The sequence below is a fragment of the Choristoneura fumiferana genome, chromosome 13 (assembly GCF_025370935.1).
Source record: "Choristoneura fumiferana chromosome 13, NRCan_CFum_1, whole genome shotgun sequence".
Lineage (NCBI taxonomy): Eukaryota > Metazoa > Arthropoda > Insecta > Lepidoptera > Tortricidae > Choristoneura > Choristoneura fumiferana.
The window spans coordinates 10,299,542-10,322,832 of record NC_133484.1 but is presented as its reverse complement, the minus strand read 5'-3'; the positions used below and the strand labels follow the sequence as shown (position 1 = coordinate 10,322,832).

General features: G+C 35.5%; 1 protein-coding gene across 3 annotated transcripts in view; it reads left to right on the top strand.

The window, feature by feature from the left end:
- Pxd (Peroxidase) overlaps positions 1-23,291 on the top strand; it is a 141,826-nt gene that overhangs the window by 59,594 nt on the left and 58,941 nt on the right. The window contains exon 1 of one of the 3 annotated variants that reach the window (XM_074096233.1): positions 16,754-16,851. The exons of the other annotated variants lie outside the window; for them this stretch is intronic. The gene's annotated coding sequence lies outside the window, so the exon portion shown is untranslated. Of the gene's footprint in view, positions 1-16,753; positions 16,852-23,291 lie in introns of those variants that run through there. 3 annotated transcript variants of the gene reach the window in all.

Here is a 23,291-nt window from a genome sequence, read left to right as displayed (position 1 = left end):
TGTAACAGCAGCAGGCAAAGCGCCAGAACCGAACAGCAGCTACATAGTAGGTTGGGTTAGGTTAGAATTGCGACCACAAGAGCGCGCGAGCCGAGCGAGCGAAGCGAGCGTGCCGCGGTAGCGGCCGGCAAAGCGCCAGAATCTTACTGCTGCCAATAAAGGTTAGGTTAATATAGAACTACGATTAAAACAACGCTGTGATGTTTTTAATCCTACAGCATTATACTGAGTAATTTTATTGCAAGGAATGTTTAGTAAAATTTTATTCTGCTTTTTATTATCCTTATAAGTAATATTATGAGATATGTCCTTCTGCGTTGCAACTATTCGAACATATAAATATTATTCTCAGCGATATTATGTGATGTTAATATTCTGCTTTTTAAAATTATGAGAAATTATAGTATGAGAAAAAATATATGCGAAAAGTAATTCGGTGATATGATGATTCTGCTCAAGGTTGTTATGAGAAACAAAATTATGAGATTCGATTTAATGCAACATATTAGTGAACCTCACCCCGTGCATGTATTGAGATTTTTAGGTATTTCTCTAAAATAAATATTTGAAATATTATCTAATCTCTTTAAAATAGGAAGCCTTCTGGTTTTAAGAATTAGTAGACAGGAACGCCGAGAGAGCCGTTTTCGTCTTGCCTACATATACCCAGCAACTAAAATTTAGTACGATTTTTCTTTTTAATATTTAAGAGCTGAATATTTGAAGTCGCAATTACCACGACACTTTCCGGATTTGTAGATCAAACAATTCGGCTATTCCTAGTTTCTAAGTCGTTTCAACTTTCCTCCTTCACAGAAGTTTGGGAGGATCAGGATCACAGCACTATAAGTGTGCGTATATACTTACATGGTTGAATACGAAATAGTACCTCACCTTTGTCAAGTATACTTATGCGTATACTTGACAAAGGGAGGTAGGTAGGTACTCGTCTTGCTCAGGTTTTTAACTGATGAATGTAAGCAGTTTTTAATATAACTACCAATTTTTAATGATTCCCTTGTTTACATGATAAGAAGTAATCGAGCAGGTCGGCCACCTGATGGAAAGCAATCACCGCCACCCATGGACATTCTTAAAATAAGATGGGTTAGGATACGTTTTAATCCTTAGCAACGAATTTGTGGCAAAATAAATAATTATATCATGACAACTGACACCAATTTCATCTAGTCGCAAACTATAAATAGATGTTAAACATCCAACAATCGAGAGCAAACTTTCGTATTTCATACAAATACTTACCCCGACCGAGGATCAAACCCGGGACCACGAGCGTTATGATCATTATCATTGTGATATCGTTCTTTGTTGACAATATCTAAAATGGATGAGTCTATGAATAATAATTTCGTAGCTATTATAACAAAATTCAAATCGAGGCAAATTTGTAGGTTTGTGTGGCACTAAGTGGGCAATAATTTTAAAAATTATACTTGCCCGAGAACGTCTACAAAATTAGATCGAATTCCATTTAAACTTTATATCATTTGTTTCTTAAAATTTGATCGTCGCTTAGTCGATTGCAATGTTAGTTGGTAATGACCGTCATCAAATTGTCTTTTTGCGCTAATTAATTAGAAGAATGCGTGGCTGCCGACGCCCCCGATTGGCAACCCAACTTCGGTCAACCTTGGTCCCGATACCACAGAGATATTCGAGAGCTAAATTACTGACCGATCTCGTCAAGAACAATGCCCATTAAAATTAATGGTGCAAACGCAACATAAATATTAATTAGTATCATTCATAATCATATTTTTTGTTTCTTAATCGAATTACGTGACGTTGAATCTTAGCCAGTAATTAGCAAAGTTTGCCGAGTTCCTGTAAAGAAGGTAAAGTTGCCACTTTGTCACGGCACTTGGATTTTTATTCGCTTATTTCTTAATTCAATTTGGTAATCTACGAGCACATCCTTATAGAAACCTAATACATGCGAATTTAAAAGAAAACAATTCTGTCAACTATACATAGCTGCGCTGCAACTACTACGAAGTATTTCGAACCCGTTCGCTAGGGCGTGCAATGTAATGAATTTATGGTTTCTATCGATATCGATAAAAGGTTTTACATTTTTAGGCTTTTAAAAAGAAAAAAAAACGGAACCCAGGCCCAGATAGGATCACTTTGTGGTCCGTCTGTCCATCCTTCCGTCCGTCCGTCCGTCTGTCTGTCAAGACCCATTATCGCGAGAACTCAAGGAGGTATCGAGTTGAAAGTATTTCCGATTGCCATGGATGCAAAATAACCTTGACCGAAAAATTTATAGGGTACTTTAGGCTGTCCTAGAGAAATTATATAAGAAGGTAGTTTTTATAGCACAATTAATAAGGTCTGAAAATCACAATTTTTCACGTCTGATGTCAAGAAGCCTTCTAAAATGACCCCATAATATATGCGTACATTTTGCTTAGCAAAGGGGCGCTGCTAACACTGGATATTCATAAATACACAATTTTTTACGGAACCCTCGGTGAGCAAGCCCGACTCGCACTTGGTCGGATTTTTTAAGCACTCGCCTTTATACCAATAACTAGCTTTTATCTGTGACTTTTATTTTGCAACTGATAAAATTTTAATGTGAATCAATAAACATATGCAAAAGTAATAGTATTTATTTATAAGTAGGTACAATATGACAGGCTAAAAGAGAGAGAGCTGTTAGAAAATTCTAAATACGGTTGCTTGGATATGTAGTCCAGGAATAATTATTCTTCTCTGAAGCCACTAAGAGCTTGAATTAGTTAACCGTTCAGCAGTGATTATTTTAAGCATTGGCAGAGAGGCGTACAGATGTAGTGAATAATGTTTTGCCATCGCATTTTGTTGGAAAAGTTCGTTTTTATCTTGTTTCTCAACTAGTTTACTTAAGTTTAATGAATTAACTGAATTGATTAGCATTGAGAAAGCAAGCTAATTACGAACTTAACCGACAAAATATCATTTTTCACTAGACCTGTACAGAATGGAGATTACTTCACCGACAAGAACTAGGCTCTTAACCCGTCACGCGTCCTAGAGACTACATTAGTCCCTAACTTTTTAAGTAAGGGATATGATGATGATTTTTCCCTTGATAAACTATTCATAAATCTTTCTTGATTACGGACTCGCAACGGCGGCATATTTTAATAATGTAAGAATAGTAATAGTACATTTTATTTATTTTTCTCCACCACCAAGTTACAATGTATCAACTTACATCCATACTAATATTATAAATGCGGAAGTGTGTGTGCTTGTATGTTGGTCCATCTTTCACGTCGAAACGGAGCGACGAATCGTCGTGATTTTTGGCGTAAAGATAGTTTATGGGCCAAAAATGCACAATTCCCGAGGGAACAGCGCGCGATAGTCGAATTCCACGCGGGAGAAGCCGCGAGCAAAATCAAGTATATAATAAATTTAAGTTATTTCATGACCATTTGTTACGGATAAGAGTAAATTAATCCTCCATTATCTTCGTATAATTAAAGGCATTATCGACAATACAAAATAAATGCACCGCACCGCACTAGTCATTGGCATCAAGAGTCTACGATAATGAGATATAGATATAGGTACACGTTAGCATTAAGAGCAAAAAAGATGAAAACTGGGCATGTGACGGTCTAAGATTGTTTTTTGGAATCTTTTTGTATTTTTTATTTCTTAAGACATATCTTAAATACTCGAAACTGATGGAAAACAAAGTTGTTAGAAAATATATTCAGTGACAAATCACTGACAGAGTCGGGTCGCCTTATATTTCGTCTCGAAGGGGATAAGTGCTCGTAGTTGATAATAGTGAATCTTGATAAACAAGGTTCCATCAGGAGTTTTTATAAGCTAATTTGATTAATAATAAAACATTTTATCACTAAATGGTCTAAAAGTAATGTTGCTTACAAAAGATACGTAAATTTGCTACTTTTAATGGTGCCAAATATCTGTATTTCTTAGCGCTGTCCTGGTACATAAAATTGGTTATAGTTATTGCAATTTTACCACGAATGAAAAAGGAAGTAAACAAACAAACACAATTTAGTATCGATGTTAATTGTGACGTTAATATCAATGCCGTAGAATGCTGCAGTAAATATAAAACGGAGTTTTGCATTACGATTCTAGGTCGTAACAACGGAATGATAGTTGGTAAAGTTAGATCACAAAATTGTTTGCAGACTGGTTTTATTGATTTAGACAGTATTAAAAAATTGCTTGCTCCGCTCGTCTTCCCGACGTCTTTTCAAGGGTCTCTGAGTAGGATGTATAAGACTTTACGGGCCGCTGATGTAGGTATCATCAAAATATTGGGTAAAGATCTGAAGGTAATGGCCAAAGATCAAACATGTCATATTTTTTATTGTTTGCTATATCTACGCTTTTTGACAATCGAAAGTGTAGTGATTGGAGCTCGTTAGTAGCCAATAGTTCACATTATAGACGTTATTTATATGTGCCTAGTATGATCAATATATCGACGATGAAAACCGATGTAGGTATTCAAGCCAGTGTTTCTTCTCGATTGGGACGTACAACAAAACAATACCAGTTTTATACCGGTATCTTTGGTGAAGATTTCAAGCATGGACCTACTACACAACTTTTAACGCAGTAGTCTTCAACCTTTTTGATTCTCGAAGTGTTTTACTACTCTTAATAATGGCATAAATCGGAATAGATAAGTAAATGCAAAGCTATGGCTGCTAACTGTACTTATTATCAAATTGGAATTCGCACGATACCAGTAATCGTGAAGGTCATATAATACAATCGTGTCGTGAAGGTTCGTTGCGTTCGGAAACAATAGTCGTATATCACAAACAACTTTCCGCTTTGTTCTTGCTTCAATAAAACAGCAAATAGATTCATTTACTTAAGAATGTGTTACTAACATGCTAAATAAACACTAAAATTACATACTACTCGTAGGTGCTCAAATGCTGTGAAAATAAAAATAAAAACTTAAGAGAGAATTGACTTGGTGAGCGTGTTTCTCCTCCTAAGTTTTCAAAGATAACAAAAATGGAACCGACCACAAAACCCTTGAAATTGAATTTGTGGAGTCAGTTTTACTTTTCGGTTAAAAAATTTCTTTATTTCTCACTTTTTAGTGATTCGTAGCCAAAGTACATCTCACAACGATTTCATTAAGCCCAAATACGACTTAGTTACGTTGTTTTATAACAGAGTTCCGTTGCATACCTTCTGGCTTCAGCATCAGATCAGTTAGAAAGAATCATTAACTTAAATCTTCTTCTTAGTCGCTTATCTAGGTATATTAATCATGATCGTTTATAGACGAGAGAGCATTACTTAGCTTTGACGAGTTCCATTGGTCATCTACGGTCTTCTTCATCAGGTCCAGGTTACCAAATGATACTTTCTGAATGTAAATGCTTATCTTAATGCTAAAAATGCCAAAATCGCCATAGGTGTGCCTATAAAATTTGAGGTTTGCCCTCGATTTCCTTAGAATCCCATCATCAGATGAATTGGTGACAATGAGACCACCTCAAAAGAATACTCTTTTGAATAAAAAAAGAATTTTGAAAATCGGTCCACAATTGACTGAGTAATCGGTGAAAATACATAAAAAGTACAAACTGGAACATAGAACCTCCTCCTTTTTTGAAGTCGGTTAAAAAGTAAATTAACCTTTTTAATATTTACGACCGTGACTATGAACAGAGTTGGATCTGCAATTATTGTGTCAAAGTCAAATAGTGTACTGTTTTATATTGACTTAGACGTAATAATCCCAAAATGGCCAATTTGTAGATCCGACTCATTGACACCATCATTAATATTAGTATAAAATTTATTTACGTTAAAATATTCTATGATTTCTAAGTTTCACAAAACAAGCTTTTGTGTATACAAAAATCACAGCCTTAAATCACAACTTGTTTCAGAGATACAAAAAGTTGTACATAAATATTTATAGCGATTTAGTTATAGTTCAAGATAGGGATAAAAGTAAATTCAAGAGATGAAATGAAAATGCATTTGAGTTGACATTACTGCTCTCAGTTTTAACTAATACCTGTATAATCTTTTGAGCCAACAGTAGACTTTGATGATATATGATGACAAATACGATAAATTGATTATAATAAAATTATTGAATACTGACATACGAGTAATGTGCGTTAGTCATTTGTATTTAACCCTAGAATCATTTAAATACCTGCCAAAGGTTGGATTCGTATCCGAACAAACGTTAAAGGTGGTTAAAGCAAACGTAATTTGAATGTAGAATTAGAATGCTATTCGAAATCACCTTGTAAGTTGTTTACCCTTTTGTCTCAGCAGCATACTGCGATCTAGATTTCTAGACAATCGGGAATGTTTGGAATCACATAACAATTAGTGCTTTAATCAACATATTCCGGAACATTTCAGACAATTTACAAAGCTCAAGCGAGGAAACTGTTATACTGTTAAGTTAATTGGTGCTTCAAAACTATTGAAGTATCAGAATTTCAAACTTTCATTGTATAGATTTGCATCTATCAGATTTTATTTAAATTTTTATGAAAATGGTCATGGCCTAATCTGAGTAAGTTTTTTACGCGTGACGTCACGCGGAACTTTAACTCATTTTTTGTGCCAAAAGCAGTTGCCATGCCATGCTCCTTCTTCGCAGTCGGGTAAAAATACTTGTCCAATATTTTCTTCTAATTTAACTGAGAGGCTATTTTTTATTTTAGAACATAAGCCTACTGTTTCATCCCTTGAAGCAGTGTTTTCAATATGTGGGTCGCGACACCCCAGGGTTACAGTCGCATCATTATTGTGTATGATAATTAATTTTTTATATTATTAACGTAAGATTAATACAAATAACTGTAAGTGGAGGTAAGCAGGGGGTCGCCAAAAACTTTCTGATCCAGGGAGGGTCGCGTCCTGAAAAAGTTTGAAAAACACTGCCTTAAAGAAACATGCGATGTTTATTTCTAAGGGAATGTACCATCAGCCAAATATGTGGTCTACCACCCTAAAGTTGATGATCGTTTGCATGCCATAAAACAATAATGCCAATAGACTGTCTATCAACTTGAAAGTTCGACTTTTTAGCGACATATTCATTTGATAGGAACTTGTTTAAAAAATGATAGACCACTTATTTGGCTGATGGTACTTAAACGGAGTACAATTAGATTAATTGTTATCGCTTTTAAACGAAGCCTCATTTGTAATCGTTTTAACCATCACTTAGCAAAATTTACTGCGATGAGATTTCCTGCCCTCCGCCTTTCATTCAATTTGTAAATCACTCCAGATCCTTTCACTCAACATAGCTCTCTCATCGTGGGAATATATAGCTGTGGGAATCTAACCGCATTCAATATGTGACTAAATTGAGAACACTGACTACTTCCAACAGTTTTAACTCGCTCTTGAAATATCTATAACGGGATATTTTAATGCTCTATGTTGAGCACCAGAATCTAAGTTAGGATTAGAACAACATTCTATCTGACTAGTTTATCTTTAACCTAAATAAAAAGTTATTAGTTACTTTAATTGTACATAATATTGCAGTCGCCATGTTACTTTTGAATAATTTGCGTTTTTATGGCAACACTAACTGTTGCCCGCTTTTGTCACTAAATATCCCGCGGTAACTATGCAATTTTCCGGGATAAAAACTATGCTATATCCTTCCCAGGGTCTCTAATCTCCATCCCAAATTTCAGCGGTTTAAGCGTAGATACGTAGCAGTAGCGTCGCAGACAAACATAACTTTCGCATTTATAATAATTAGTGGAAAATTCATTTTCATGTGCGAAATTACATTTGAAATTTACCACGAGCTTTACGGTGAAGGAAAACATCGTGAGGAAACCTGCACAAGCCTGCGAAGCAATTCAATGGTGTGTGTGAAGTTCCCAATCCACACTGGGCCCGAGTGGGAACTACGGCCCAAGCCCTCTCATTCTGAGAGGAGGCCTGTGCCCAGCAGTGGGACGTATATAGGCTGGGATTTTTTTTTTTTAGTGGAAAAGAATTCTGATTATCTAGGAGAAGTTAATAGAAACATCCAATAAAACATTAAGGGGCTGTTTCACCACCCATTGATTAATTTTATTTGACGGATAACGTGATGCCTTCTCCTTCTATTCGAACAAAACAAACAGAGACGGCATCACATTTATCCGTCAGATAAATTTAGTCAATGGATGGTGAAACAGGGGGTAAAATTAAATATTTAAACATAACCATAATGCGAGTACAATATTAATAGGCAAACATTTGAGCTTTTGGTAATGATATTTAAATACGTATCTGCGTACCTACCTATAAATAGGGCAAATATTCTGGAAATTTCTTTCTGTTTATTGAAATTTTACGCTAAAACATACATATTCGTTTATTTATATCGAGCTAACTACCTTAATACTGTCGATGCCGTGAGCATATTTTCTGTTCAATGCGCGGCCGAGGCGTTCACCGTTCAGTGGATGCCTGACAACACACGCAATGAACAAAGAAGCTCTCGCTGCGGTGCCGGTAGCGCGTAGTTGTAGCCGAACCTTTTTTAGGTCCTTTTGCACATGACCTATTTTTACTCGACTACGGCAAAGCCAAAGGAATAGTTATGATTTTAGCAGTCTATGTATGTTTGTATTTACGTATGTTAGCACAGTGTAAGAAAATGTAAGTTCTGTAAGTTCTTAGACTTTGACCATAGCACCTAGACTACTCGTCAGATTCTAATAAATAAGGTGTCAATCGATTCGTTATTATGCTCCGGGTGACATAGGATACCTTATTATATAAAAAAATATATTCGTCGGATTTTACGTAAAAAAAACTGAGTGATTGAAATTTTTTTTTAGCGTAAGCTGACGTGTGTGGCATTATTAGATAGGTCTTTAAAAATGATCTGGAGGTTTCTTAGTAGGTTTTTGGTTTAAGAAGACAAGGGTTGAGGAGCTATGAGGTTCGAAAGTCGTCAAAATTGTATTAGGTAGGTACAGATAAAGTACAGTTACAAAGTTATCTGCTATCAATTTCAATTAAGCGGCAACACTACATTAGTTTGGTAGCAATAAACGGTTAATAAACCATTACACAATTCCAAATCTCAACAGATTTTAGTAAAAATTCTATTCTATAAGCATGCAACTTTTAGTTCACTAGTTTGTCACTGGATGTCGCTCTCAGGTGCAGTCCCCATTCATACCTCGCTAAGGTCATTGGAGGGTTTACTTATCAGAGATCTGAATCCTCTTCAACTCCGTCTGACTCTAAATACAACGCCAGAAGCGTGGAATAAGAGCATGGTTTAGTTGTTCGTCAAGAAGGGTGAACAGACGCATCTCGTTGTTCAGTCAAGTTGATAAGCTGTTTTCCAGGGTAATTGTAAATCGTGTAAATAATTTCACGTTTTTTCCGTAGTCAAATTACAGTTTTTTAAACCTATTTTTTTAGGCGCACACGCCGCGTTATTAACACGCTTCTAACGAGATTCAGTCTCTTTTGTATTAGCTCTTTGAAGATGTTCTGCGTCGTAAACGCGCGCGCGTTCACAATACACTCTGCGCATAAAATCGAATGACCATTAGGGCCAGCGGGCTACTACGAAATTCGAAAATCGAAGTTCGTGTCGTTCCGTCCCTCTGACGCTAATACGAGAATGAGAGGGACGGTACGATATTAACTTCGATTTTCGTATTTCGAAGTAGGCCCTCTGGTTAAGCTATACGAGTACCTACACAATGGTTCAGTCGCTGAGGATATCGAATTGAATGGACGATCACCATGCATACACACACATCAATATCTTTATTACACTTACACACGAGAATTTAAAATATACATTTAAAAAAACAAGTACGTAGTCGAATGATGAACTTTCCTCAGAGGGGTCTCGTTCAGGAAGTAAGTTTATTTGAAAGTTTTGCTTCCTTAAGCAGGTAAGTCAGCTGAAACTCTTTCAGCTGACCTGCTTAGGAGATAAAAACTTACAAAGAGAGGCAGCAGTTAAACTTATGTGTGCTAGATATTTAATTTTAATACCATGCAAATAGAGAAACTGTCGATAATTTTACTACCTGAATGAAGGCAAACAGAGATCAATGGCCAAATTAAATTACTTAAGTAGTTCGTTATCGTAGTTTAAATAGCATCCCTTAAAATTCTTTCATTAACTAAACAACATATTATTACATATTTTAATAGCAAATTTTCAAATGATCTACATCTGCATACTTAATTAATTTTCTGCGCCATTGAGATTTTACATTTTAAATTGAATTTATCCAATGATGCTAATCCGGAAGTTAAACGCATGCTCATCATACTCGTATTTTTGTCACATCTTTCTTTCATTTCGGTTCGGGACGTTCAAAGGTACAGTATATAATTTGCATCGCGTTTTGGCTATTTTGGGCGAGCATCCTTGCGGAATTTTCCGTCAACGTTCCTTCGCAAATTAACCGTTTTAAAAATAGAATACAGATTTTACTTATTTGCTTGGCATCTTTTGCGTTTTGTTTGATGGCTACGTGGATGGACAACTTAGTGGACGTGGGAGTAATCTTGGTAGCAAATGTAAATGAATGTTTCTTTGTCTACGTTAAACTGTTTCAAAGTTCCCTCGCACTCTGGGCTATGCCTAGTGAAAATGTTCACTCTTCGCCACTGGTAAGCATTAATCTAAGATATCATCAAAAATATATTACACCCATCAATTTTTTGATCGAAATGTGACATAAAAGATTACATCAGCCATCATATATTATGTAGGTACAAGACAGGGTTGCCCGTCACTTTACATACTTTAATATTTTTTATTGCACTTATTTATTTAGAAAATAAATGAAAAATGCCAGTGAAAAGATACGGATTTTGATTTAAAAAAATAGCTTCACATATTAGGTTGAGCTGCGACAGACCAGACAGTGGTACCCGAATTTGTTCCCTTTTTCTTATTATTTACCCCAGACGCGTTTGATTTTTAATGTCGTTATCAAGACATTTTTTTTTTGCTTAAAGTATAAAGCTCCTCCGATACCTGTCATTAATAGTATTTTGTGCTAAATACTTTGTAAGTTGCAAATACCTAACCTGAAAAATTTACATATCTATGTACCTCTTAGATGTACGCGGCGCATCAATCATCAATATTATTTTGACACAACCCTTGTCACGGACGTCAACAAACTATAGTGAAAGGTTCACAAATCCGCGTTGTGAACAAATTTTGTGCGCCGTTTTGATGTTAGAAACATACAGTCTATACATAGATCTCGACGCGCCGAAAGTACCAACTACGTGTGTCTAAGTAAATAGTAGTATAGTAATAGTTTAATATTGTGCCAACAAGTGTGCTCGGGTGATGCATGATGAAAAATTAAGAATGATGTGAGCCCGGAAAATTCATACGCACTATTTTTAAATGTTACACATGTAACATAACAGTGAAATTGTGGCCCACTGTGGAAACTTATCACACCAAAATGATGCTACAATGTTGAAAAATCTTCACGACATTTATAGTATGAAATTGTTCTGCGGTTGGTTATAGTTCAAATAATTTAATCGTAAATACGAGCACATAAACATGAACTATGGAATGTCCTTTATTATAACCATGAAAATGCTGTTGGTGTTTCCACCGTCACAGCTTCACCCTGATTTTGGAGGGCGTGCTCGGCAAGCCGGCACAGCCGCTACAGACTTCTCTTCACGTTAAATGACATGTCCGTGAAAGTAGATCAATTTAAAATTGGCAACAATGGATTCTACGAAAAAAAAATTCAGCAAAATTCAATAAAGTGTCTACACGATAAAATCTAGGCATGCCTGATCTGGTTTATCTTTGTAATGAATGCTAATTTTCATTTTCAAGCAGAATTTTTTTTAGTAATTAGTGGTTATGAAACTACATAATAAAAATATAATTTGAGGTAGTTTGAATTTGCTTTCTTGACAGAAAAATGCCTCCCATATAAAAACTACCTTTTTAACCGACTTCAAAAAAGGAGGAGGTTCTATGTTCCAATGTTTGTATTTTTTTTGGTGCTTGGATTAGAAAGTTTTCCCTACTCCCCCAAGTAGAAAACAGTAACATTATGATTTTTATTGGAAAGATAATATCCTAATGAGCGTAAAACAGCTTGTGAAAATATAAATACAATTGTGGCATTGAAGTTGAAAACGAGTGAAGATTATCAAAAAACGCTGTACAGGGCAATTTAGGCACAGTGAAATACATAAAGCTAAAACTCACAGACGCTCTAACATTGTATTTTTATTATGTAGTTTCATAACCACTGACTATTAAGTACAAAAAAGTGCTGCTTGAAAATTAGCATTAATTACAAAGATACACCAGATCAGGCATGCCCGGATTTTATCGTGTACACACTTTACCTAGCGATAAAATAAATATTATTAAGTACTGCGAATTGTTAGGCCACTTTTCTTACGTTTTTATTGACACGAAATATTGCAATTTGTGTTCATTTACTAACACATTTGTAAAACAAAGGTGATCGCCACCATAACAATGAAAATGTAAGAAATAGAGCTCAAGAATGATTACGTACGTGATTTTCCTACAGAATGATTCCACATTTCACTTTATCTCGACGCTCTTTTATTTTCCTTCCATATTGTTTAAAATAATAGATCAGTCTTCATTGAGTGTATCTATTTAAATCAACCTTGAATTTTAAATCAAGAAAAATCCTTTGAGAGTCTTCTGTAGTTCTTGGGGTTCCGTACCCAAAGGGTGAAAACGGAAACCTAACTAAGACTTCGCTGTCCCTCCGACCGTCCGTCCGTCTGTCACCAGGCTTTATCTCATGAACCGTGGTAGCTATACAGATGAAATTTTCACAGATTATGTATAACTGTGGCGGCTATAACAACAAATACTAAAAACAGAATAAAATAAATGTTTAAGGGGGGCTCCCATACAACAAACGTGATTTTACAACACAGGTATGGAGAAGTAAGATAACATAACATAGGTACTTAACTTCAACCCAGGCAAGAAGTTGTTAAAAAATTATCTATAATATAAAAGTGAACCGCCAGAACGGGAAAAAAAACGAGACAGAGCAGGATGGCGCTCTACAATAACATGTTTCTCCCAAACAACGCATTATTTCTTTGGAATTTTAAAGCAATTAGATTCTTTGACCTTGGGAATCGCGAAAAACTTGAGAAAATATGATTTTGGGTGTGTACATTTTGTATATTAAGTAAAATAAAATCACAAGTTCGAATTTCGAGCCAAAAGCGAGCGATCTATTATCTATGCCAGTTTTGACATTTAGGGAAAAATAACTCTATTCATTATCCTGCATTGCAGTCTGTAAAGCTCTTTAACCCATTCATTACCGCGCGCCAGATTACGCAGGTACTTTACTGCGATGCCGACGCTTCTGCAGAACAGACGCCCATCGGCGTCAGCGGCATCCAGGGAAAGCTAAATTACACGCCCATCGGCACTCCAGTTGCAGATTTGTAGATAATGCATAAGAAACGGTGTTCGTAAACCTTTTGTGATTTTTTATTATCACTGTTTTTGTACAGAAGTAATGAATAATGTATTTTGTCGGAAAAGTTCATATTTAGGTATCTTGATACGATGAAAAAACATTATTCATCTATAAGCAGGTGACTGTTTCGATTATCCTACTAGTCCTACTTATTATATTATAATTATAAATGCGAAAGTTTGTGTGTGTGTGTGTGTGTGTGTGTGTGTGTTTGTGTGTGTGTGTGTGTGTGTGTGTGTGTGTGTGTGTGTGTGTTTGTGTGTGTGTGTGTGTGTGTGTGTATGTTTGTTACTCCTTCACGCTAAAATGGCTGGACGGATTTGGATGAAATTTGGTACGTAGATAGCTGGATGTCTGCAATAACGCAAAGCTACTTTTTATCTCGATATTCCCACGGGATAGGGATAAAATCTGGAAATAACAACCGCTGGGCTTAGAGTCATGAAATTTGGTATGTAGATATTCCAATATTCCCACGGGATAGGTTGTTCTTAACACAACACCTCAATAAAGATTACAATATAAATTTTGGGATTCCCCACGTGAATTTTGTAAAATCCCGGAATTTCAATTGTAACTACCACATCGAATAGTTTACGCGAGCGAAGCCGCGGGTAAACTCTAGTATTAAAATAAAGGGAAGTAAGTAAATAGAAGTCTGTAATCTGTCAAGTTTACACTTGACATAAATCACCAATCAAAATAAAAAAAACTACCTCTTGCGCCTTTTAAGCGCAAATTTTACAACTAGATAATAAAGAATGTGTCTATAATATGTCTGAATTTTTGTCCTCAAAATAATATAACTTAGATTAAATATTGAATTTTGTGATACAGCAAAAGTCTATGTAATAATGATAATTAATAGCGATAATTTATTAATTAACTGGTAAAGATGACATTTGAATTAACTTGACATTAATTATTGTTATTATTATTAGGAATAATATTGGATTTCACATAAATTTTAATAGGTACTATTTTTTAATTTTTCAACAGACTATTCAATTATATTACTCCTAATTCATTAGAATAATTATATGTTGTTATTATTTGGTACATTATTACATTTGACATAAATTTTAATATTAATATAAATATATTTTTGAATTCGGAACTATTATTAATCGAAATGTTATTATTATTGTATTGTATTAATTTATTAAATTAATATTGTACGCCTCTCCGAGGCAGGACATGATGAGCTGTGAACTAAATTTATAATTATCATTTATCTAAAACTCATGCCCATGCAATAAATATATTGAATTGAATTTATCTGTCTGTAAATACCGATGGGCGCGTACTTACATATATAGCCACTGATTTTCATATACTTACTATTGAGATTAATTTATATAGCACCGTCCGCTTTAAGCGGAACTTTTTCCCACGTACGGCTTTTTTGATATTTTAATAATATCAAACCAGCTTCTTGGGACCGCATTCCGGGAGCGGTTCAACTTAGGAATTTTCAAAAGGAGCCTAGCAATTTCTAAAGGGGCCGGCAACGCCCCTGTGATACTCCTCGTGTTGCGGGTGTCCATGGACAGCGGTGATTGCTTTCCATCAGGTGACCCCCATGCTCGTTTTCCCCCTCTTAAATAAAAAAATCATAACAGTATTCAGTTCATAGAATAAATTTTATCGTTATCCCACTAGAGGCTGACTTTAGCACAATAGTGGCATTTTTACAACGTAGGTACTCGTACGTTTGGAGTGTTTGAAAATATTTTAAACTAGAATTCAATAAACTTCTCGCGACTTCCGTGCTTTACGGCACTCGCATTCCGACTTTTAATATTTTATTGTAACAGTTTCTATGTGGGAATGATAGATTTATAAAAGAAGCGAACGTACGAGAAAGTTTTCCAATATCCCGTCTCACCGATGTGGTCCATAGTTTATAAATGTACGTCATTCCGGCCTATACATACACGTTCTACATACTGCTGGACACGGGCCTCCTCCCAGAATGGCTTGAGCCGTAGTTCCCACGCGCCTCCAGTGCTGATTAGGAACTTCACACACATCATTCAATTGCTTCGTAACTTTGTGCATGTTTCCTCAGATAGTTTTCCTTTATCGTAAAGCCAGTGATTAATTTCGAAGAGATGCAAACCCGGGTTTGAACCCACGATCTTCTGCTTGAGAGGCGAAACCGCTAAGCCCTAAGGCTTTTTACACACACCACGTCCAATTACAAGAAAGACAACAAAATATATCATTAACTCACTAACTAGATTGTGCTTTGGTATCTGTGTTACGCGTAGCTATGTAGGTATTTCAAACGAAAACGCTGGTCGTACTTCTGTTGTAAAAGGCTAAGATTATTGAAGTCAACAATGCGGTTATGGACCCAATTGCATAATAACCTACAAGCAAGTGGTACGTTACTAGCGATTTTTTATTGAAATTCCCTAATAGTATTTGTTTGTACTTTATTATGCAACTGGGCCCTGATCGCGACTATCAAGTGGTTCAGTTTACTGCAAGTTTATTGGTATTCACCAAGATATTTGTAAATTATAGATGTCATGCAAGTTTTTACTTAAGCTTTTCCTGCTATGGCTATATGGCATATCATTAGAAATATCACAAATACCTACATAATTGTGTAAATAGCTAACAAATAGTCACAGTTACGTAGTATCAAGTTCAAAGTTTCGGTCTACACTGTAGAAAGTTGTTACTAGCTTGTTGCACTGTTTGAGCAAGTTTCATTTCACATCTAGTTCTGCACGCGAAGTATCCTTTCGTTGAAATACTATTCTTGATGTTATTGCAAAATTATCAAGATACTATCGCCATGCTATTGTTTTTTTATTTGCAGTGCCGGTTGCTAAAATGCTCGTAAATAAAGTGAAACTCACACCAATAAAGCACCGACGAAATATGAAATATGTAACGCTTGGCTTAAACATTTTAAATTACTTTTGTTTTCAGCGCTACTAATCATGCTGCATTGTTATGTCGCAATTATACCGAACCTTGGTAAAATAGTGCCTTCATCCATCAACATAACATGTCATAAGTCACATGTTAAATTTACGCACTTCCTGGAATGTTTAAAATGTAACAAAACCATGACAACTTCCTTGAAAATATCGATTAGCCTTAAAGGGGTGATTGATGTAATGTATCGGTACATTACAGGCATAATATTGTGTGGGACCGGGATCCGGAAGTTTGCAGCCAAGTTTATAAACACGCACCGAACTGTGAGGTCTCTCAATTTACCCTAACAGCTTGTCTGCTTCACTCTGGGGCTATACAACATCTTGGACTTGGAAATAGTAATTTGGCGAAAACATTTGAAAAATAGGTAAGAATTATATTCTTTATTTATGAGATATGTAATAAGTAAGCAATGCATATACACATTACTTTTGCAAAAAAATATATTGAAAGGTCAAAGCTGAAAAGTACCTATTTTTATAAAAATTTACGCGGGTCATGCCGATAGAAAATTCTTTACAAATCGGTCAAAGGGCAAAACTAATTCGATTTTAAATGGCCTTTTAATTTTTAACCTTTTTTCTACGGAACCTTAAACGTCTTAGCGTACGTTTTTTTAATAAGTTCATTATTTACTTGCGATATTCTGAGGGATCTTTAAAAAAGGTGCTACTTATTCTCTCAAAGACTTGATTGTCCCCTCTAATGTATAAAATAATATTTATTCTATTAGTTAATACTAGATAAATTATCATTCTTCTGAATTACATACACAAAATAAAGCACAATAAAAGCTAAACTGAGTCTAATGCCATAATGGTACAAAGAAGATACCGATATTTAAAATAAATAAATAAATCACGGGACAATTCACATCAATTGACCTAGTCCCAAAGTATTAAGCTTAGCAAAGCTTGTGTTATGGGTACTAAGCAACCCAAAAAAATAAAAAAAGACTCCAAAAACCAATCTTAATCATCTTGCCAGTCTTGCAGCCACCATCACGTAAACCTTGTCGCGAACCCCTACCGTCGAATAGCGAACCCCTAGGAGTTACCCCACTTTGAGAAACCCTGCTTTAGATTGATTATTGACATAGATAGATAGACATAAAAAAGAAAGATATTATACAATCGTTATCATTAACGCTATATTTAAGAGCTACCTTCGTACCAAATTTCAAGTTTCTAGGACAACTGGGACTTCCTAGTTCCTATTTTGTTCTCCAGCAATCTGTACGGAAACACCTTTTTAACGAATTAACCTTTTGATTGCCTTGACCAAAGTCACCTTAGAACACGAAGACGGATAACAAAGTGATCGTATAAGGGTTTCTTTTTTGTCGACTGAGGTACGGAAGCCTAAATATTTCACATAAAAAAGGTAATAAAAACGGTAAACTTCAATACAGCCACACTATGTGCAGGTTACACAACATCTTGAAAATTAACGTCTGAAAGTCTCGATTCAGAATGTGAATGCTAAAATTCTTAATTTGCTAGACGAACACTACATTAATATATGCATTTTCAAGAGACCTATTTAATTGTACTTAGGTACAATATGATACAATACAATTAATCCTTATTATTACTTTCTTTATCACAATAATAATTAACAACTTTCCCAAGAACAACGCTACTTCCCATAACACTGGTTATGAAAATGTTATACAAGGAATGAAATAGAAGGTGTGCACTATGTTGAAGATTAAATATGGATACTCGCATCTAGGAACACTGGCTTCGACGTGAGCTAAATGACAAGTCAGTAAATGCTTAGGTAGTGTAAATACTCGAGTCTTAATACACGGTAGCTCAGACTTAATGGAATCTTTTCCTTTAGCTAAAGTGTTGCGGTTTATTTGTCAAGCAATGTCAAGCAGTCGCTTTCTTTTGGAATTTTTCATAGATGTATCATAATTTATTAAAAATAGTAATTGCATTACCGTGAACGTGTAAATTTCTGCTGGAAAACGTCCCAGCTGTCTCATTACATATTCAGCCTAACTTTAAATTTTACGACCACGCTCCCTTGGAGTCCTCTCTCGGATTCTAATTTTGGAAATTTAATTTAACTTTATTCAGAACTCAAGATTATCCTGCTAAATAGATTAAATGCATGTTTTTGTTTGTTATGTAATACGAAGTCGCAACGTACTTTACCGTTACAAACACAGATACTTACAATCCGTGAGCTCTTAGAAAAACCTTCGGGTTTCGGGGGAAATCGGAAGGATTCGTGTAGTAGAAAATGGCAATGGCAAGCAGCGACACTATGGCAAGCAGCAATGAATGCTGAGGACCTGTGTTCAATTCCCAGCGCTAGTCTTATTTTTCTGGCTTTTCTGTGTATCTGTATTTCAGTTTGTATTTTCGATATGGGTTTTACGGGATGACCGTAAAAGTAACAAAAATTTGGAATGGAATTAAAAAAATACAAAAAGATTCCAAAAACCAATCTTAATGTGTTATTTATTTATATAATTTCATAAGAATTAACAAATTATAATTAGGTGGTGTCCTGGGTTAAAATAATATTGTATTCATGTGAAAGCGAGTTTCGTTGCGGTGATTCTTTGTTATGTTTTATTATCGGTTCGGTGGTTTTTGAGATGATAAACTTCGAAATGACAATATATGGGGTTCACAAATTTTCAAAATTCGTTTTTTATTCCCCACGACTTTACGGACCCTTGGGGCGCTAGTCCGACTCACACTTGGCCGATTTTATTGAAATAAATAATTTACTCAAAATTTACATAACAACTGTGCAATCGAGAGCATCTTCGTGTATAAAAACGGGTGGGTGCATTATGAACAGCATTAATTTACTTGGCGACCAGGCATGGCAACATGAAACTGCTGCTCATCCTCACCGTGGCCATTCTGGTAATATCATTTTCTTCCAACTATGCTTTAATTGAATCATAACCGCACTAAATACCCAGCACAAAGCGGGACTTTTCTGCTCTAGAGAAGAAAAAATGTATGAAAATCCTTTATTGCATTGTTTTAGGTTTCCAAAATTTTTAAACCAAGTCGCAACACCTTTAAATTGTAATGTGACTTGCAATAAACGATTCTAATTCACAAGTATTTTTGCTATAAAATTAGCCTGCATAGTGTAAAAAAATCTAGTGTTAGGTTGCTCAACCTGACGGTCTTATGAAATTTGACAGATTGCGTATAAAAAAATGTTGCTACAGGTTGCTACCAATCCTACCAAAAACAGTAAGTAGCCGTATATTTAAAAAAAACTTTGTGTGTTTGGTTGGCCAACCTGGCGCCCATCCGAAATTTGACAGATCGCGGGTAAAAATATCTGCTACTGGCTACTGACTCTGCCAAAAAAAAGTAAGAAATTTGAAAAAATAAACAAATTGGCGGGAACCTTGCGAATTTTCCGTGGACATTTTTGGGAGTGCGAATGTAAACTTACAAAAATGGAATCATCGAGTGCTAGTGACATTTATTTCCTATTAATTGTTTAGCATGAGTTTTTTTTCGTCTACTATTCCTGTAATAGTTGAAAGAAAAGCAGATTATGCACCTCGCATTAAGTGCGGATTGGGAACTTCACACACGCCACTGAGCTTCGCAGGTTCAGGTTTCCTCACGATGTTTTCCTTCACCGTCAAGCTCGCGTTAAATTTCAAATGTAAGCACATGAATTTCGGAAAACAAAGGTGCAGGCCCGGGTTTGCACCCACGACCAGTAAGTATTATTTGTGGCGTTATCTGGGAAAAGGTACCTTGTTGTCGGTTCTAGTTTCCGAGATAATCGCGTTTAAAGTAAAATGTCGAAAAAAATCATTTTTTCTTTTTTTACTCTATATTAATAAGCAGGGTCTAAATTTTAATTTGACAGAGACACAAGTTTTTAAATCGATTATTTATGAGTTAAAACATCCCTTAAAGTTTAGTAAGAAAGGTACCGTAAAACTACACAACTATGGTACCGAATCGTAAGGTTTCAACTTTGTGCTTTTGCCTCTAACGAATGGATTGACATATTTAAGTCTTAGTTATGTCTTTAGATAAAGGAAAATGTATTAAGATAATAAAGTTTAGTCACAAGTTAAAGTATTGAGTTAATATATATATTTTTTTTAAATTATTTTTGGACTATTGTTGCATAGTATTTTGACAACAATAGGCCAGATTATAAATCCTATTGAAATCGCCTGTTATGGCATCTTTGACTATAGTTGGGTGATTTATTTTAATACCTCCAAATTTGTACTATAAAAATAAACACAAAAAGTGAGATCAAAGTATTATTTATTAGCAAAATTATGTATTTAAGAAATTACAGTTTTTGAGATCTTTTTAATCTTTAATAAATGCTTTTAAATTGTTAATTTTATCTTCAACAAGAAGTAACAAATGTAAGTAATTAAATTACAATTAAATCTTTTATAAAAATCAACTACATACTTATAACATATGTAACTAGAAAATGAGTTTTACTTTTTTGGCTTGCCCCATTTAGATTCGAGTTTCGGGTACATGAAACAATGCACGCTTTGTGTGTGCCTAATTTCAATGGCGTTTCGATCGGGAAAAACAATCTCATTCATTCGATAGAATATGCAGAGCTCCTAGGTTTTTTTTTTTCACACCTCTCCTTCAGAATAGTAACTTTTCCTCCCTGGCGAGAGGGAGCAAAGTGCAACTTTTCTGTTCAAGGCTTTTCTAAGTGTTTTATTGCAAATGCCATTTTTTGAAGTTTACAATTGTAAAGCCACGCCATTTTCTTATGCTGGTTGTTCTTTAATAATATTTAGATTTTTTTTTTCAAGTTTATTAATGCTCGATGTGAAAAGTTGTATGAGCCACTCGGGAGCAAAATTATTTTCATCTTGGGCGCTAACACTTGAATCCCTCGTTACGCTTAGGATTCTACTTTAGAATCCTTGACTACATTCTGGATTAAATTTACGCCCTCGCCGTAAATACACCATTTTGCTCCCTTGTGACACAAATAACTATTAGCAGCTTCACGATGTGTTAGTGTTTTTTTTTGATATCCATGAGACAAAGTTCCATTTGGCGATCGCTGTAGCCCTTATACGCTCGCCCACCTATTTTGCTTCTCATCATTTTATCTTGTGACGTCATTTTCTGGAATAAAATAAGTTGACTTAATTATGGTCCAAAAATCCGTTAGTACTATAGTTGGAACCCAAGGGCGAGATTACAAAAAAAACCTACACTTTTTTTTAATCTTGCAATTTTTACAATAAACTATATATTAATTACATCCAAGAAACATTACCTTCCATTTGAATCCAACACAGAGTTTATATCGTCGCTTCAACCACTATCTGGGAATAAAAGTTTGCGGAGCTCAAACGACACGTTTATACCGGTTCTTCCAGCAAGCAACCAACTGACTTGAATCCGTTGGCCATCTATTGGATACGCAAGAAACTAGTTCCTACATACGTCAGTGAATGATAATAGTAATAAATAATAAACTAGACGTCGCTACTAGTCGATGCAGCTACGATGTTGTTTGACAAGTTCACTGGACTAAAGTTGGGGCCCTATACTATAGTTGTGTAGTTTTACGGTACCTTATTGTCGGTGCCACTCTTGAATGCTTACTGTGGGCTCGGTATCGGTTTGGAAGACGTGTCGGACGTCGATACTTTGTCGGCGCTTCATCATCATCATCATCATCCCAGCTTATATACGTCCCACTGCTGGGTGCAGGCTTCCTCTCAGAATGAGAGAGCTTGGGCAGTAGTTCCCACGCAGGCCCAGTGCGGTGCTTGTCGGCGCGTAAAAAACGTCAATCAGAATCATCATAAAATGCGTTTAACTAGAGTAAGGTAAATCATCAATAACTGGCCACCATTAGGCGGTAGCCAGTTAGGGCCTTAACACACTAGCGATTTGCGGGCGAGTTGAAAGCGAGGCGATCGCTAGTGTGATAAGCCCCTTATTGACGATTTACGCCAATTTGTGTCTTTTATTTTTTATTTTTTATTCGACTGGATGGCAAACGGGCAAGTGGGTCACCTGATGGTAAGAGATTACCACCGCCCCTAGACACCTGCAACACCAGGGGGATTGCAGATGCGTTGCCAACCTAGAGGCCTAAGATGGGATACCTCAAGTGCCAGTAATTTCACTTGCTGTCTTACTCTCCACGCCGAAAACAACAATGCAAGCACTGCTATTTCACGGCAGGATTAGCGAGCAAGATGGTGGTAGCAATACGGGCGGACCTTGCACAAGGTCCTACCACCTGCTGGTCTTTAGAGGTTTATTTATAATAATAATAATAATATCGATTAATAGTTACAACTACAAATCAAAAGCATTTTTTTATATCTTATTCTTAATTCTTCACTATTTTACTAAACATTTTACGCCCATTTTACATAAGGTACCTTTTCAAATACGTTAATCATTTAGTGTTTGTTGAGACAAAATTATAGATTTTTGGTAAGAGTTTTAATACTACAGTGTTCTTAAATTAAGGGGCTGTTTCACCATCCATTGATTAGTGTTAACCGACGGTTAAATGTGATGCCGTCTGTCTATTCGAACAAAGCGAATAGAGACGGCATCACACCTAACAGCCAGTTAACGCTAATCAATGGATGGTGAAACGGCCTCTAAGACTTAAAATTAATCGTAAGTTATTAGTCGTTTTCAAATGATATCACATTATATCACTAAATATTTTACCACCGACGATAAGGTACTTTTTCGAAAATAAATAGTGATTGTACCAACTTTTTACTAAACTTTACCTTGAATTTTGAGACTGAAAAAACTAGTTTTTTAAGAT